General features: G+C 35.0%; 1 protein-coding gene across 1 annotated transcript in view; it reads left to right on the top strand.

Annotated features, from left to right (window-relative positions):
• LOC143046884 (uncharacterized) overlaps window positions 1-15084 on the top strand; it is a 51059-nt gene that overhangs the window by 19986 nt on the left and 15989 nt on the right. The gene's annotated exons all lie outside the window — the stretch shown is intronic.

Raw genomic sequence — 15084 nt, 5'->3', positions numbered from 1 at the left:
CAGATATATGGTTACAGATGATACTGTTGTGACAAGAATTCTAAATTGACCATTTGTGGCAGAAAATGTGTTCTTTAATTGACAAATAGGCATACAGTAAGATGTGGACTGGAGATAGAGGCTGGATTGGATACTTTATATAATCTTGAATGTTGTAATGATTGACTGCTAAACATTACATTTATCATATTCTGATATGCTTTCAATATGTTATCAAAACAGTTTTTTAACAGGTTCTAGGCACTTTTTATCAGAAAATATGCAAATAGGGTAAGCTGGCAATAATCAGTCTTGTTTTCAAATTCTTTAAAAAATTGAAACAGGGGAGGGGGTATAAAATGTATAGAAAAGAAAAACTTAGAGTATACACAGTGATTTCTTTAAGACTTTAATTCTGATAAATGAGTATTAATGTGAGAAAAACTGATTTTAGAGAGTTTTCTATTTGAATAAATGTCTGTATATAGGGTGAAAAAGGGGAACATTCAGAATTTAACAAAATTTGCTTTATTTCACAGATGTTAAAGAAATTAACTCAAATAAGAAGTTTTATAAATATTTAATGAAGATTAATAGAGTCCTGGGCCTTAAATATGATGACTCAGCATAAATTCACAGTTTACAGTATGCATAGTTTACTTAAAGTCCTGGATGCAAAATTAAATCATAATATTTGCATATTTGTAAGTTAAATTGTTAAGACGTGCTTATATTTACTCTTCGCAGTCATTGCAACTCATAGATCCTTCCTGAATATTATTTATGGGGTATTTGTGTCCTTTCGATAACCCAAAAGTAAGCCGCAATACCTAAATCTGCTTTTTTGTCACCACGGCATAATAAATACAAGCTAGAAAAACTAAAATATCTCAAGAAAACTTACAATAGTGTGTTCTATCCTGAATATGTACTAAATATTCCAGATTGCTAGAAACAGCAAAATGAGTTAGGAAATTTGGGGCCCCAGGGGCAAAAAACATAGAAAATTGCCTACCCCCTGAGTCATAAAACAAATAATTTAACTTGTAAATGCTATGATTTTATGATTTTTAAGTTCTTGATATAGAAAACAATAACCATGCTTGGCAGTTATGCAAAAATCAGATGTTAGCAGTCATCTCTACAACATTTTAAGTGAATTTATATTTCCGACTGGTATCTGCATAAATACAACTATTGCAAATATGGCTTTGTTTGAACACTTCTAGTATATATAGTAGCTAAATTGTGTCAGATATATGGTTACAGATGATACTGTTGTGACAAGAATTCTAAATTGACCATTTGAGGCAGAAAATGTGTTCTTTAATTGACAAATAGGCATACAGCTAGATGTGGACTGGAGATAGAGGCTGGATTGGATACTTTATATAATCTTGAATGTTGTAATGATTGACTGCTAAACATTACATTTATGATATTCTGATATGCTTTAAATATGTTATCAAAACAGTTTTTTAACAGGTTCTAGGCATTTTTTATCAGAAAATATGGAAATAGGGTAAGCTGGCAATAATCAAAGTCTTGTTTTCAAATTCTTTAAAAAATTGAAACAGGGGAGGGGGGTATAAAATGTATAGAAAATAAAATCTTAGAGTATACACAATGATTTCTTTAAGACTTTAATTCTGATAAATGAGTATTAATGTGAGAAAAACTGATTTTAGAGAGTTTTCTATTTGAATAAATGTCTGTATAGGTTGCACTTTGTAAATACAGCTGTTTCTAAAAACACGCCTCTTTTGGGGAGTAATTGAATATTCATAGAAAATTAATTTTGTTTACATACTGGTTCCCAGTTATGCTCTCTGTGTTCCATATCGCAGAGACAGAACTGGGGAATGTTACCAGTAAATAAACACGTGCATATTGTTTACATTGAAATCTGTGGTAACCTTTCATTCGAGGTAGGAGTAGTTAAGAAAACTAGTGTAAGTTTAAACTCTGAGAAGTTCAGGGCATATAAACGTTGAAAATATGCCGCACAGCCCTATATTTTGACCTTTGAAAAAAATTGTGGTGCATAATTATGAACTTTCAATTCTAGGATAAGATTTTTTTCAAAACTTCATAGTAAAAGTGGTACAGTTTTAGCCGTAAAAGGAGTTCCTATGGGAAATTGCATTGTCAATATTTACAGAAATGCAACCTATAGTCTTCAAAAAGGAGTAAATCCCTCACCCTTTAGTCTTCAAGAAAGAGTAAATCCCTCACCCTTTAGTCTTCAAGAAAGAGTAAATCCCTTACCCTTAAGTCTTCAAAAAGGAGAAAATCCCTCACCCTTTAGTCTTCAAGAAAGAGTAAATCCCTTACCCTTTAGTCTCCAAAAAGGAGTAAATCCCTCACCCTTTAGTCTTCAAAAAGGAGTAAATCCCTCACTCTTTAGTCTTCAAAAAGGAGTAAATCCCTTACCCTTTAGTCTTCAAGAAAGAGTAAATCCCTTACCCTTTAGTCTTCAAAAAGGAGTAAACTCTCACCCTTTAGTCTTCAAGAAAGAGTAATTCCCTTACCCTTTAGTCTTCAAGAAAGGAGTAAATCCCTTACCCTTGAGTCTTCAAAAAGGAGTAAATCACTTACCCTTAAGTCGTCAAAAAGGAGTATATCCCTCAACCTTTACTCTTCAAAAAGAAGTAAATCCCTTACCCTTTAGTCTTCAAAAGGGAGTAAATCCCTTACCCTTTAGTCTTCAAAAGGGAGTAAATCATTTACCCTTTAGTCTTCAAACAGGAGTAAATCCCTTACCCTTTAGTCTTCAAAAAGGAGTAAATCCCTCACCCCCTAGTCTTCAAAAATGAGTAAATCCCTTACCCTTTAATCATCAAAAAGGAGTAAATCCCTTACCCTTTAGTCTTCAAAAGGGAGTAAATTCCTTACCCTTTAATCTTCAAAAGGGTGTGAATCCCTTACCCTTTAGTCTACAAAAAGGAGTAAATGCCTTACCCTTTCGTCATCAAAAAGGAGTAAATCCCTTACCCTTTAGTCTTCAAAAAGGAGTAAATCCCTCACCCTGTAGTCTTCAAAAATGAGTAAATCCCTTACCCTTTAATCATCAAAAAGGAGTAAATCCCTCAACCTTTAGTCTTCAAAAAGGAGTAAATCCCTTACCCTTTAGTCTTCAAAAAGGAGTAAATCCCTCACCCTTTAGTCATCAAAAAGGAGTTAACCCCTCACCCTTTCGTTTTCAAAAAGGAGTAAATCCCTACCCTTTAGTCTTCAAAAAGGAGTAAATCCCTTACCCTTTAGTCTTCAAAAGGGAGTAAATCCCTCACCCTTTAGTCACCAAAAAGGAGTAAATCCCTCACCCTTTTGTCTTCAAAAAGGAGTAAATGCCTCACCCTTTAGTCTTCAAAAGGGAGTGAATCCCTTACCGTTTAGTCTTCAAAAAGGAATAAATGCCTTACCCTTTCGTCATCAAAAAGGAGTAAATCCCTCACCCTTAAGTCTTCGAAAAGGAGTGAATCCCTCACCCTTTAGTCTTCAAAAAGGAGTAAATCCCTTACCCTTTAGTCTTGAAAAGGGAGTAAATCCCTTACCCTTTAGTCTTCAAAAAGGAGTAAATCCCTCACCCTTTAGTCTTCAAAAAGGAGTAAATCCCTTACCCTTTAGTCTTCAAAAAGGAGTGAATTCCTCACCCTTTACTCTTTAAAAAGGAGTAAATCCCCTAACCTTTAGTCTTTAAAAGGGAGTATATCATTTACCCTTTAGTCTTCAAAAAGGAGTAAATCCCTTACCCTTTAGTCTTCAAAAAGGAGTAAATCCCTCATCCTTTAATCATCAAAAAGGAGTAAATCCCTTACCCTTTAATCATCAAAAAGGAGTAAATCCCTTACCCTTTAGTCTTCAAAAGGGAGTAAATTCCTTACCCTTTAATCGTCAAAAGGGTGTGAATCCCTTACCCTTTAGTCTCCAAAAAGGAGTAAATGCCTAACTCTTTCGTCATCAAAAAGGAGTAAATCCCTACCCCTTTAATCTTCAAAAAGGAGTACATCCCTCACCCTTTAGTCTTCAAAAATTGGTAAGTCCCTTACCCTTTAGTCTTAAAAAGGGAGAAAATCCCTTACCCTTTAGTCATCAAAAAGGAGTAAATCCCTTACCCTTTAGTCATCAAAAAGGAGTAAATCCCTTAACCTTTAGTCTTCAAAAAGGAGTAAATCCCTCACCCTTTAGTCTTCAAAAAGCAGTAAATCCCTCTCCCTTTAGTCTTAAAAAAGGAGTAAATCCCTCACCCTTTAGTCTTCAAAAAAGATTAAATCCCTTACCCTTTAGTCTTAAAAATGGACTAAATCCCTCACCCTTTAGTCTTCAAAAAAGAGTAAATCCCTTACCCTTTAGTCTTCAAAAAGGAGTAAATCCCTCACCCTTTAGTCTTCAAGAAAGAGTAAATCCCTTACCCTTTAGTCTTGAAAAAGGAGTAAATCCCTCACCGTTTAGTCTTCAAAAAGGAGTAAATCCCTCACCCTTTAGTCTTCAAAAAGTAGTAAATCCCTCTCCCTTTAGTCTTAAAAAAGGAGTAAATCCATCACCCTTTAGTCTTCAAAGAAGATTAAATCCCTTAGCCTTTAGTCTTAAAAATGGAGTAAATCCCTCACCCTTTAGTCTTCAAAAAAGAGTAAATCCCTTACCCTTTAGTGATCAAAAAGGAGTAAATCCCTTACCCTTTTAGTCTTCAAAAAGGAGTCAATCCCTCACCCTTTAGTCTTCAAAAAGGAGTCAATCCCTCTCTATTTAGTCTTAAAAAGGAGTAAATCCCTCACCCTTTAGTCTTCAAAAAAGAGTAAATCCCTTACGCTTTAGTCTTCAAAAAGGAGTAAATCACTCCCCCTTTAGTCTTCAAGAAAGAGTAAATCCCTGACCCTTTAGTCTTCAAAAAGGAGTAAATCCCTCACCCTTTAGTCTTCAAGAAAGAGTAAATCCCTCACCCTTTAGTCTTCAAGAAAGAGTAAATCCCTTACCCTTTAGTTTCCAAAAAGTAGTAAATCCCTCACCGTTTAGTCTTCAAGAAAGAGTAAATCCTTTACCCTTTAGTCTTCAAAAAGGAGTAAATCCCTCACCCTTTAGTCTTCAAGAAGGAATTAATCCCTTACCCTTTAGTCTTCAAAAAGGAGTAAATCCTTCACCCTTTAGTCTTCAAGAAAAATTAAATCCCTCACCCTTTAGTCTTCAAGAAAGAGTAAATCCCTTACCCTATAGTCTTCAAAAAGGAGTAAATCCCTCACCCTTTAGTCTTCAAGAAAGAGTAAATCCCTTACCCTTTAGTCTGCAAAAAAGGAGTAAATCCCCTACCCTTTAGTCTTCAAAAAGGAGTAAATCCCTCACCCTTTAGTCTTCAAAAAGGAGTAAATCCCTTACCCTTTAGTGTTTAAAAAGTAGTAAAATCCCTCACCCTTTAGTCTTCAAGAAAGACTTAATCCCTTACCCTTTAGTCTTCAAAAAGGAGTAAATCCCTCACCCTTTAGTCTTCAAGAAAGAGTAAATCCCTCACCCTTTAGTCTTCAAGAAAGAGTAAATCCCTTACCCTTTAGTCTCCAAAAAGGAGTAAATCCCTCACCCTTTAGTCTTCAAGAAAGAGTAAATCCCTTACCCTTTAGTCTTCAAAAAGGAGTAAATCCCTTACCCTTTTAGTCTTCAAGAAAGAGTAAATCCCTCACCCTTTAGTCTTCAAAAAGGAGTAAATCCCTCACCCTTTAGTCTTCAAGAAAGAGTAAATCCCTCACCCTTTAGTCTTCAAGAAAGAGTAAATCCCTTACCCTTTAGTCTCCAAAAAGGAGTAAATCCCTCACCCTTTAGTCTTCAAGAAAGAGTAAATCCCTTTCCCTTTAGTCTTCAAAAAGGAGTAAATCCCTTACTCTTTAGTCTTCAAGAAAGAGTAAATCCCTCACCCTTAAGTCTTCAAAAAGGAGTAAATCCCTTACCCTTTAGTCTTCAAGAAAAAGTAAATCCCTCACCCTTAAGTCTTCAAAAAGGAGTAAATCCCTCACCCTTTAGTCTTCAAGAAAGAGTAAATCCCTCACCCTTTAGTCTTCTAGAAAGAGTAAATCCCTTACCCTTTAGTCTCCAAAGAGGAGTAAATCCCTCACCCTTTAGTCTTCAAGAAAGAGTATATCCCATACCCTTTAGTCTTCAAAAAGGAGTAAATCCCTCACCCTTAAGTCTTCAAGAAGGAATAAATCCCTTACCCTTTAGTCTTCAAAAAGGAGTAAATCCCTCACCCTTTAGTCTTCAAGAAAAATTAAATCCCTCACCCTTTAGTCTTCAAGAAAGAGTAAATCCCTTACCCTTTAGTCTTCAAGAAAGAGTAAATCCCTTACCCTTTAGTCTCCAAAAAGGAGTAAATCCCTCACCCTTTAGTCTTCAAGAAAGAGTAAATCCCTTTCCCTTTAGTCTTCAAAAAGGAGTAAATCCCTTACCCTTTAGTCTTCAAGAAAGAGTAAATCCCTCACCCTTAAGTCTTCAAAAAGGAGTAAATCCCTTACCCTTTAGTCTTCAAGAAAAAGTAAATCCCTCACCCTTAAGTCTTCAAAAAGGAGTAAATCCCTTACCCGTTAGTCTCCAAAAAAGGAGTAAATCCCTTACCCTTTAGTCTTCAAAAAGGAGTAAATCCCTCACCCTTTAGTCTTCAAAAAGGAGTAAATCCCTTACCCTTTAGTGTTTAAAAAGTAGTAAATCCCTCACCCTTTAGTATTCAAGAAAGACTTAATCCCTTACCCTTTAGTCTTCAAAAAGGAGTAAATCCCTCACCCTTTAGTCTTCAAGAAAGAATAAATCCCTCACCCTTTAGTCTTCAAGAAAGAGTAAATCCCTTACCCTTTAGTCTCCAAAAAGGAGTAAATCCCTCACCCTTTAGTCTTCAAGAAAGAGTAAATCCCTTACCCTTTAGTCTTCAAAAAGGAGTAAATCCCTTACCCTTTTAGTCTTCAAGAAAGAGTAAATCCCTCACCCTTAAGTCTTCAAAAAGGAGTAAATCCCTCGCCCTTTAGTCTTCAAGAAAGAGTAAATCCCTCACCCTTTAGTCTTCAAGAAAGAGTAAATCCCTTACCCTTTAGTCTCCAAAAAGGAGTAAATCCCTCACCCTTTAGTCTTCAAGAAAGAGTAAATCCCTTTCCCTTTAGTCTTCAAAAAGGAGTAAATCCCTTACCCTTTAGTCTTCAAGAAAGAGTAAATCCTCACCCTTAAGTCTTCAAAAAGCAGTAAATCCCTTACCCTTTAGTCTTCAAGAAAAAGTAAATCCCTCACCCTTAAGTCTTCAAAAAGGAGTAAATCCCTCACCCTTTAGTCTTCAAGAAAGAGTAAATCCCTCACCCTTTAGTCTTCAAGAAAGAGTAAATCCCTCACCCTTTAGTCTTCAAGAAAGAGTAAATCCCTCACCCTTTAGTCATCAAAAAGGAGAAAATCCCTCACCCTTTTGTCTTCAAAAAGGAGTAAATGCCTTACCCTTTAGTCTTCAAAAGGGAGTGAATCCCTTACCGTTTAGTCTTCAAAAAGGAGTAAATGCCTTACCCTTTCGTCATCAAAAAGGAGTAAATCCCTCACCCTTAAGTCTTCGAAAAGGAGTGAATCCCTCACCCTTTAGTCTTCAAAAAGGAGTAAATCCCTTACCCTTTAGTCTTGAAAAGGGAGTAAATCCCTTACCCTTTAGTCTTCAAGAAGGAGTAAATCCCTCACCCTTTAGTCTTCAAAAAGGAGTAAATCCCTTACCCTTTAGTCTTCAAAAAGGAGTGAATTCCTCACTCTTTACTCTTTAAAAACGAGTAAATCCCCTAACCTTTAGTCTTTAAAAGGGAGTATATCATTTACCCTTTAGTCTTCAAAAAGGAGTAAATCCCTTACCCTTTAGTCTTCAAAAAGGAGTAAATCCCTCATCCTTTAATCATCAAAAAGGAGTAAATCCCTTACCCTTTAATCATCAAAAAGGAGTAAATCCCTTACCCTTTAGTCTTCAAAAGGGAGTAAATTCCTTACCCTTTAATCGTCAAAAGGGTGTGAATCCCTTACCCTTTAGTCTTCAAAAAGGAGTAAATGCCTAACTCTTTCGTCATCAAAAAGGAGTAAATCCCTACCCCTTTAATCTTCAAAAAGGAGTACATCCCTCACCCTTTAGTCTTCAAAAATTAGTAAGTCCCTTACCCTTTAGTCTTAAAAACGGAGAAAATCCCTTATACCCTTTAGTCATCAAAAAGGAGTAAATCCCTTAACCTTTAGTCATCAAAAAGGAGTAAATCCCTTAACCTTTAGTCTTCAAAAAGGAGTAAATCCCTCACCCTTTAGTCTTCAAAAAGTAGTAAATCCCTCTCCCTTTAGTCTTAAAAAAGGAGTAAATCCCTCACCCTTTAGTCTTCAAAAAAGATTAAATCCCTTACCCTTTAGTCTTAAAAATGGACTAAATCCCTCACCCTTTAGTCTTCAAAAAAGAGTAAATCCCTTACCCTTAAGTCTTCAAAAAGGAGTAAATCCCTCACCCTTTAGTCTTCAAGAAAGAGTAAATCCCTTACCCTTTAGTCTTGAAAAAGGAGTAAATCCCTCACCGTTTAGTCTTCAAAAAGGAGTAAATCCCTCACCCTTTAGTCTTCAAAAAGTAGTAAATCCCTCTCCCTTTAGTCTTAAAAAAGGAGTAAATCCCTCACCCTTTAGTCTTCAAAGAAGATTAAATCCCTTAGCCTTTAGTCTTAAAAATGGAGTAAATCCCTCACCCTTTAGTCTTCAAAAAAGAGTAAATCCCTCACCCTTTATTGATCAAAAAGGAGTAAATCCCTTACCCTTTAGTCTTCAAAAAGGAGTCAATCCCTCACCCTTTAGTCTTCAAAAAGGAGTCAATCCCTCTCTATTTAGTCTTAAAAAGGAGTAAATCCCTCACCCTTTAGTCTTCAAAAAAGAGTAAATCCCTTACGCTTTAGTCTTCAAAAAGGAGTAAATCACTCCCCCTTTAGTCTTCAAGAAAGAGTAAATCCCTGACCCTTTAGTCTTCAAAAAGGAGTAAATCCCTCACCCTTTAGTCTTCAAGAAAGAGTAAATCCCTCACCCTTTAGTCTTCAAGAAAGAGTAAATCCCTTACCCTTTAGTCTCCAAAAAGTAGTAAATCCCTCACCCTTTAGTCTTCAAGAAAGAGTAAATCCTTTACCCTTTAGTCTTCAAAAAGGAGTAAATCCCTCACCCTTTAGTCTTCAAGAAGGAATTAATCCCTTACCCTTTAGTCTTCAAAAAGGAGTAAATCCCTCACCCTTTAGTCTTCAAGAAAAATTAAATCCCTCACCCTTTAGTCTTCAAGAAAGAGTAAATCCCTTACCCTATAGTCTTCAAAAAGGAGTAATTCCCTCACCCTTTAGTCTTCAAGAAAGAGTAAATCCCTTACCCTTTAGTCTCCAAAAAAGGAGTAAATCCCCTACCCTTTAGTCTTCAAAAAGGAGTAAATCCCTCACCCTTTAGTCTTCAAAAAGGAGTAAATCCCTTACCCTTTAGTGTTTAAAAAGTAGTAAATCCCTCACCCTTTAGTCTTCAAGAAAGAATTAATCCCTTACCCTTTAGTCTTAAAAAAGGAGTAAATCCCTCACCCTTTAGTCTTCAAGAAAGAGTAAATCCCTCACCCTTTAGTCTTCAAGAAAGAGTAAATCCCTTACCCTTTAGTCTCCAAAAAGGAGTAAATCCCTCACCCTTTAGTCTTCAAGAAAGAGTAAATCCCTTACCCTTTAGTCTTCAAAAAGGAGTAAATCCCTTACCCTTTTAGTCTTCAAGAAAGAGTAAATCCCTCACCCTTTAGTCTTCAAAAAGGAGTAAATCCCTCACCCTTTAGTCTTCAAGAAAGAGTAAATCCCTCACCCTTTAGTCTTCAAGAAAGAGTAAATCCCTTACCCTTTAGTCTCCAAAAAGGAGTAAATCCCTCACCCTTTAGTCTTCAAGAAAGAGTAAATCCCTTTCCCTTTAGTCTTCAAAAAGGAGTAAATCCCTTACCCTTTAGTCTTCAAGAAAGAGTAAATCCCTCACCCTTAAGTCTTCAAAAAGGAGTAAATCCCTTACCCTTTAGTCTTCAAGAAAAAGTAAATCCCTCACCCTTAAGTCTTCAAAAAGGAGTAAATCCCTCACCCTTTAGTCTTCAAGAAAGAGTAAATCCCTCACCCTTTAGTCTTCAAGAAAGAGTAAATCCCTTACCCTTTAGTCTCCAAAAAGGAGTAAATCCCTCACCCTTTAGTCTTCAAGAAAGAGTATATCCCATACCCTTTAGTCTTCAAAAAGGAGTAAATCCCTCACCCTTAAGTCTTCAAGAAGGAATAAATCCCTTACCCTTTAGTCTTCAAAAAGGAGTAAATCCCTCACCCTTTAGTCTTCAAGAAAAATTAAATCCCTCACCCTTTAGTCTTCAAGAAAGAGTAAATCCCTTACCCTTTAGTCTTCAAGAAAGAGTAAATCCCTTACCCTTTAGTCTCCAAAAAGGAGTAAATCCCTCACCCTTTAGTCTTCAAGAAAGAGTAAATCCCTTTCCCTTTAGTCTTCAAAAAGGAGTAAATCCCTTACCCTTTAGTCTTCAAGAAAGAGTAAATCCCTCACGCTTAAGTCTTCAAAAAGGAGTAAATCCCTTACCCTTTAGTCTTCAAGAAAAAGTAAATCCCTCACCCTTAAGTTTTCAAAAAGGAGTAAATCCCTTACCCTTTAGTCTCCAAAAAAGGAGTAAATCCCCTACCCTTTAGTCTTCAAAAAGGAGTAAATCCCTCACCCTTTAGTCTTCAAAAAGGAGTAAATCTCTTACCCTTTAGTGTTTAAAAAGTAGTAAATCCCTCACCCTTTAGTCTTCAAGAAAGACTTAATCCCTTACCCTTTAGTCTTCAAAAAGGAGTGAATCCCTCACCCTTTAGTCTTCAAGAAAGAGTAAATCCCTCACCCTTTAGTCTTCAAGAAAGAGTAAATCCCTTACCCTTTAGTCTCCAAAAAGGAGTAAATCCCTCACCCTTTAGTCTTCAAGAAAGAGTAAATCCCTTACCCTTTAGTGTTCAAAAAGGAGTAAATCCCTTACCCTTTTAGTCTTCAAGAAAGAGTAAATCCCTCACCCTTTAGTCTTCAAAAAGGAGTAAATCCCTCGCCCTTTAGTCTTCAAGCAAGAGTAAATCCCTCACCCTTTAGTCTTCAAGAAAGAGTAAATCCCTTACCCTTTAGTCTCCAAAAAGGAGTAAATCCCTCACCCTTTAGTCTTCAAGAAAGAGTAAATCCCTTTCCCTTTAGTCTTCAAAAAGGAGTAAATCCCTTACCCTTTAGTCTTCAAGAAAGAGTAAATCCCTCACCCTTAAGTCTTCAAAAAGGAGTAAATCCCTTACCCTTTAGTCTTCAAGAAAAAGTAAATCCCTCACCCTTAAGTCTTCAAAAAGGAGTAAATCCCTCACCCTTTAGTCTTCAAGAAAGAGTAAATCCCTCACCCTTTAGTCTTCAAGAAAGAGTAAATCCCTTACCCTTTAGTCTCCAAAAAGGAGTAAATCCCTCACCCTTTAGTCTTCAAGAAAGAGTATATCCCATACCCCTTAGTCTTCAAAAAGGAGTAAATCCCTCACCTTTTAGTCTTTGAGAAAGAGTAAATCCCTCACCCTTTAGTCTTCAAGAAAGAGTAAATCCCTTACCCTTTAGTCTCCAAAAAGGAGTAAATCAAAAAATTAAAAAAACAATTATCTGGCACTGAAAAAAAACCAATAATGCCTCACCTTGAAGTTTAATGGTTACTTCCTTAGAGGAAGGTAAATGATATTATATTATTAAGTATGCAGACTTATTAGTATTGACAAATCTCATTTCTGTTGACCCTGCACCTTCAGTCATGGTTCATTAACCTTGAATAATTTGCATGGTTAACATGTTTAAATATTACCAGTATAGTTTAATTTAGTTTAAACATATTTATTTATAGTGGATTGGGAAACAAGTTATTGCAACTTATATTAATCACGTTTAACGTTGCGGGTGCAAGTGCTGCCCTGTAGCGGCATTAACCTGCTCTTTCTCGAAATCTACTAGGGTGTCTTTAATTTCAACAATTTCATTTCACCATCAAAGTTACAAAACAAGAGACATATCTCTGTGTCAATAGTTTTTAATACTGAATTTCAACTAATATATAAACCATGTTTTCAAAGAAAGAAAAATACTAATAACAATACTACGGATAAATTTGAAAACATCACAAGCAGTCTGAGCCAAGCTTTGCCTTGTCAAATAAAATGTCGGGCCATAAACTTTCAAAACTGGATAGCAATATATGTTTAATTATGTATTTAACCATCAGAACAATACTAATAAAAAAGACATTCAACGATTTAACAACAATGGCAAATTGATAACCTTTAATAATATTTTTGTTTTAAGGAAATGTATCGCAAATAATTTTGGAATTTGTATCTGAAAGGTCAAGGTCATACACTTTATATATTATCATGAAAAACAAAGGGCAAGGCTAGATAATCACTTAATGAGCTGTATTTGGTTTATAGAACCAGTAAAAAAAGAGGGACTTTGAAACTCATAATCATAATAAAAATTCACATCACCATGGCAAAAAAACAACCACCAAGCTCATGTTGCAAGGGTTAATATGTTTTAGCAAGTCTTTTAAGGTTATAATTTTTATAAAAAAAAATAGTTACATTATGTTAAATTCATTCCTGGTATCAAACATTCATATCTTTTGAAAATGGAAGAAAATTGTATTGCATAATCTTTGTTTAGGTTTCATATGAAGTTCTCACTCATAATAAGTAACATGTCCGTTTATCTCTGGCTCATTTATAAAGTAAAGATTTATATTATACTTGTATTAAACTTTTGTCGTAATGACTTTTAACACAAATTCCATAATTATTAGACAAGACATCTCAGTATGTTTATCACTGTCATCATAATAAGCCTTGTTTAAGTTCGGGATAAAAGAGACGGAAAATACCAAGAGGACATTCAAATCTCTTTCATTAAACAGAATCTGTTATTAACTAAACAAAATCTGTCGTCCGTCGTCCGTAAACTTTTACAAAAATCATTGTCACCATAATAAGCCTTGTTTAAAGTTCGGGAAATAAGAGACGGAAAATACCAAGAGGACATTCAAATCTCTTTCATTAAACAGAATCTGTTATTAACTAAACAAAATCTGTCGTCCGTCGTCCGTAAACTTTTACAAAAATCATTGTCATCATAATAAGCCTTGTTTAAAGTTCGGGAAATAAGAGACGGAAAATACCAAGAGGACATTCAAATATCTTTCATTAAACAGAATCTGTTATTAACTAAACAAAATCTGTCGTCCGTCGTCCGTAAACTTTTACAAAAATCATTGTCACCATAATAAGCCTTGTTTAAAGTTCGGGATAAAAGAGACGGAAAATACCAAGAGGACATTCAAATCTCTTTCATTAAACAGAATCTGTTATTAACTAAACAAAATCTGTCGTCCGTCGTCCGTAAACTTTTACAAAAATCATTGTCATCATAATAAGCCTTGTTTAAAGTTCGGGAAATAAGAGACGGAAAATACCAAGAGGACATTCAAATCTCTTTCATTAAACAGAATCTGTTATTAACTAAACAAAATCTGTCGTCCGTCGTCCGTAAACTTTTACAAAAATCATTGTCATCATAATAAGCCTTGTTTAAGTTCGGGATAAAAGAGACGGAAAATACCAAGAGGACATTCAAATCTCTTTCATTAAACAGAATCTGTTATTAACTAAACAAAATCTGTCGTCCGTCGTCCGTAAACTTTTACAAAAATCACTGTCATCATAATAAGCCTTGTTTAAAGTTCGGGAAATAAGAGACGGAAAATACCAAGAGGACATTCAAATCTCTTTCATTAAACAGAATCTGTTATTAACTAAACAAAATTAAACAAAAGAACTGGAGTTCAGGTTCACGATACAAACAACATCAGAAGAAAAAAAAAACCCACAATTTGGAATTAGGTTAGGAGGATATGGGCATAAAACAGCAGATCCTGTTCCATATGTGGCACTCCGAGGGTTAACATGTTTTAGAAACATCTTTTGGGTTTAAAAAAAATTATGGAAAAAAAAATTATATTATGTTGAATTGATTCCTGGTATCAAAAGTTCATTTCTTTTGAAAATTGCGAAAAAAATGTATTGCTTAATCTTTATTTAGGTTTCATATAATTTCATATTCATGATCAGTAAGTAACATATCTGTTTATCTCTTTATATGGCTCATTGATAAAGTAAAGATTTATATTAAACTTGTAATAAACTTTTGTCGTAATGACTTTTAACACAAATTCCATAATTATCAGGCAAGACATCTCAGCAATGTTTACCATTGTAACATAATAAGCCTTGTAAAAATTTGGGAAAAAGAGTCGGAAGATACCAAGCGGATATTTAAATCTCATTAATTAAACAGAATCTGTTATAAACTAGACAAAATAAACAACAGAAGTGGGGTACATGTTAAAGATACATACACAGCAAAAATTGCATACCCGTTTTTCATGCGTAAAACAGGCGTTTTACGTATGTTATAAAACGTACGTAAAACGCATATTGAGGACCACGCATGTAAAACGCCCGTTTGAAACGTATGAATTACGTATGTTAAACGCACGTAATACGTGTGTGAACGTTAAACGTGCGTTGAAATTGTACGTATAACGCCCGTTTTACGTGTAAACGCACGTTAAACGCCTGTTAATTTCTAACAAATCATGCGTTTTACGTATGTTTTTTTATGTCCTCAACACCCGTTTTACGTATGTTTTTTTATGTCCTCAACACCCGTTTTACATATGTTTTTTTGTCCTCCAACACCTGTTTTACGTATGTTTTTTCTTTCTCTGCAACAACTATTTATACATGTTTTTGTAGTCTTCAAAACCTGTTTTACATGGGTTTTTTTTCCACAGCACCCATAATATGTATGTTCTTGGTTTTTTTTTTGCATCTACACCAGTTTAATGAAAGTTTTTTTTGTATGGGGTAACGCATCATCTGTTTAACATTTTTTGTTGTCCACAACATCCAAAAAATTTCCAAACACATTATATATATGATTTTTTGGAGTTTTTTTTCTGGTTGGTATAAATGGATAAACCATAGATATTTGTCTTTTCTT

The sequence above is a fragment of the Mytilus galloprovincialis genome, chromosome 9, assembly GCF_965363235.1.
Source record: "Mytilus galloprovincialis chromosome 9, xbMytGall1.hap1.1, whole genome shotgun sequence".
NCBI classification, from domain to species: domain Eukaryota; kingdom Metazoa; phylum Mollusca; class Bivalvia; order Mytilida; family Mytilidae; genus Mytilus; species Mytilus galloprovincialis.
The sequence above is the reverse complement of the archived record's forward strand: the minus strand, read 5'-3'. Positions and strand labels throughout refer to the sequence as shown.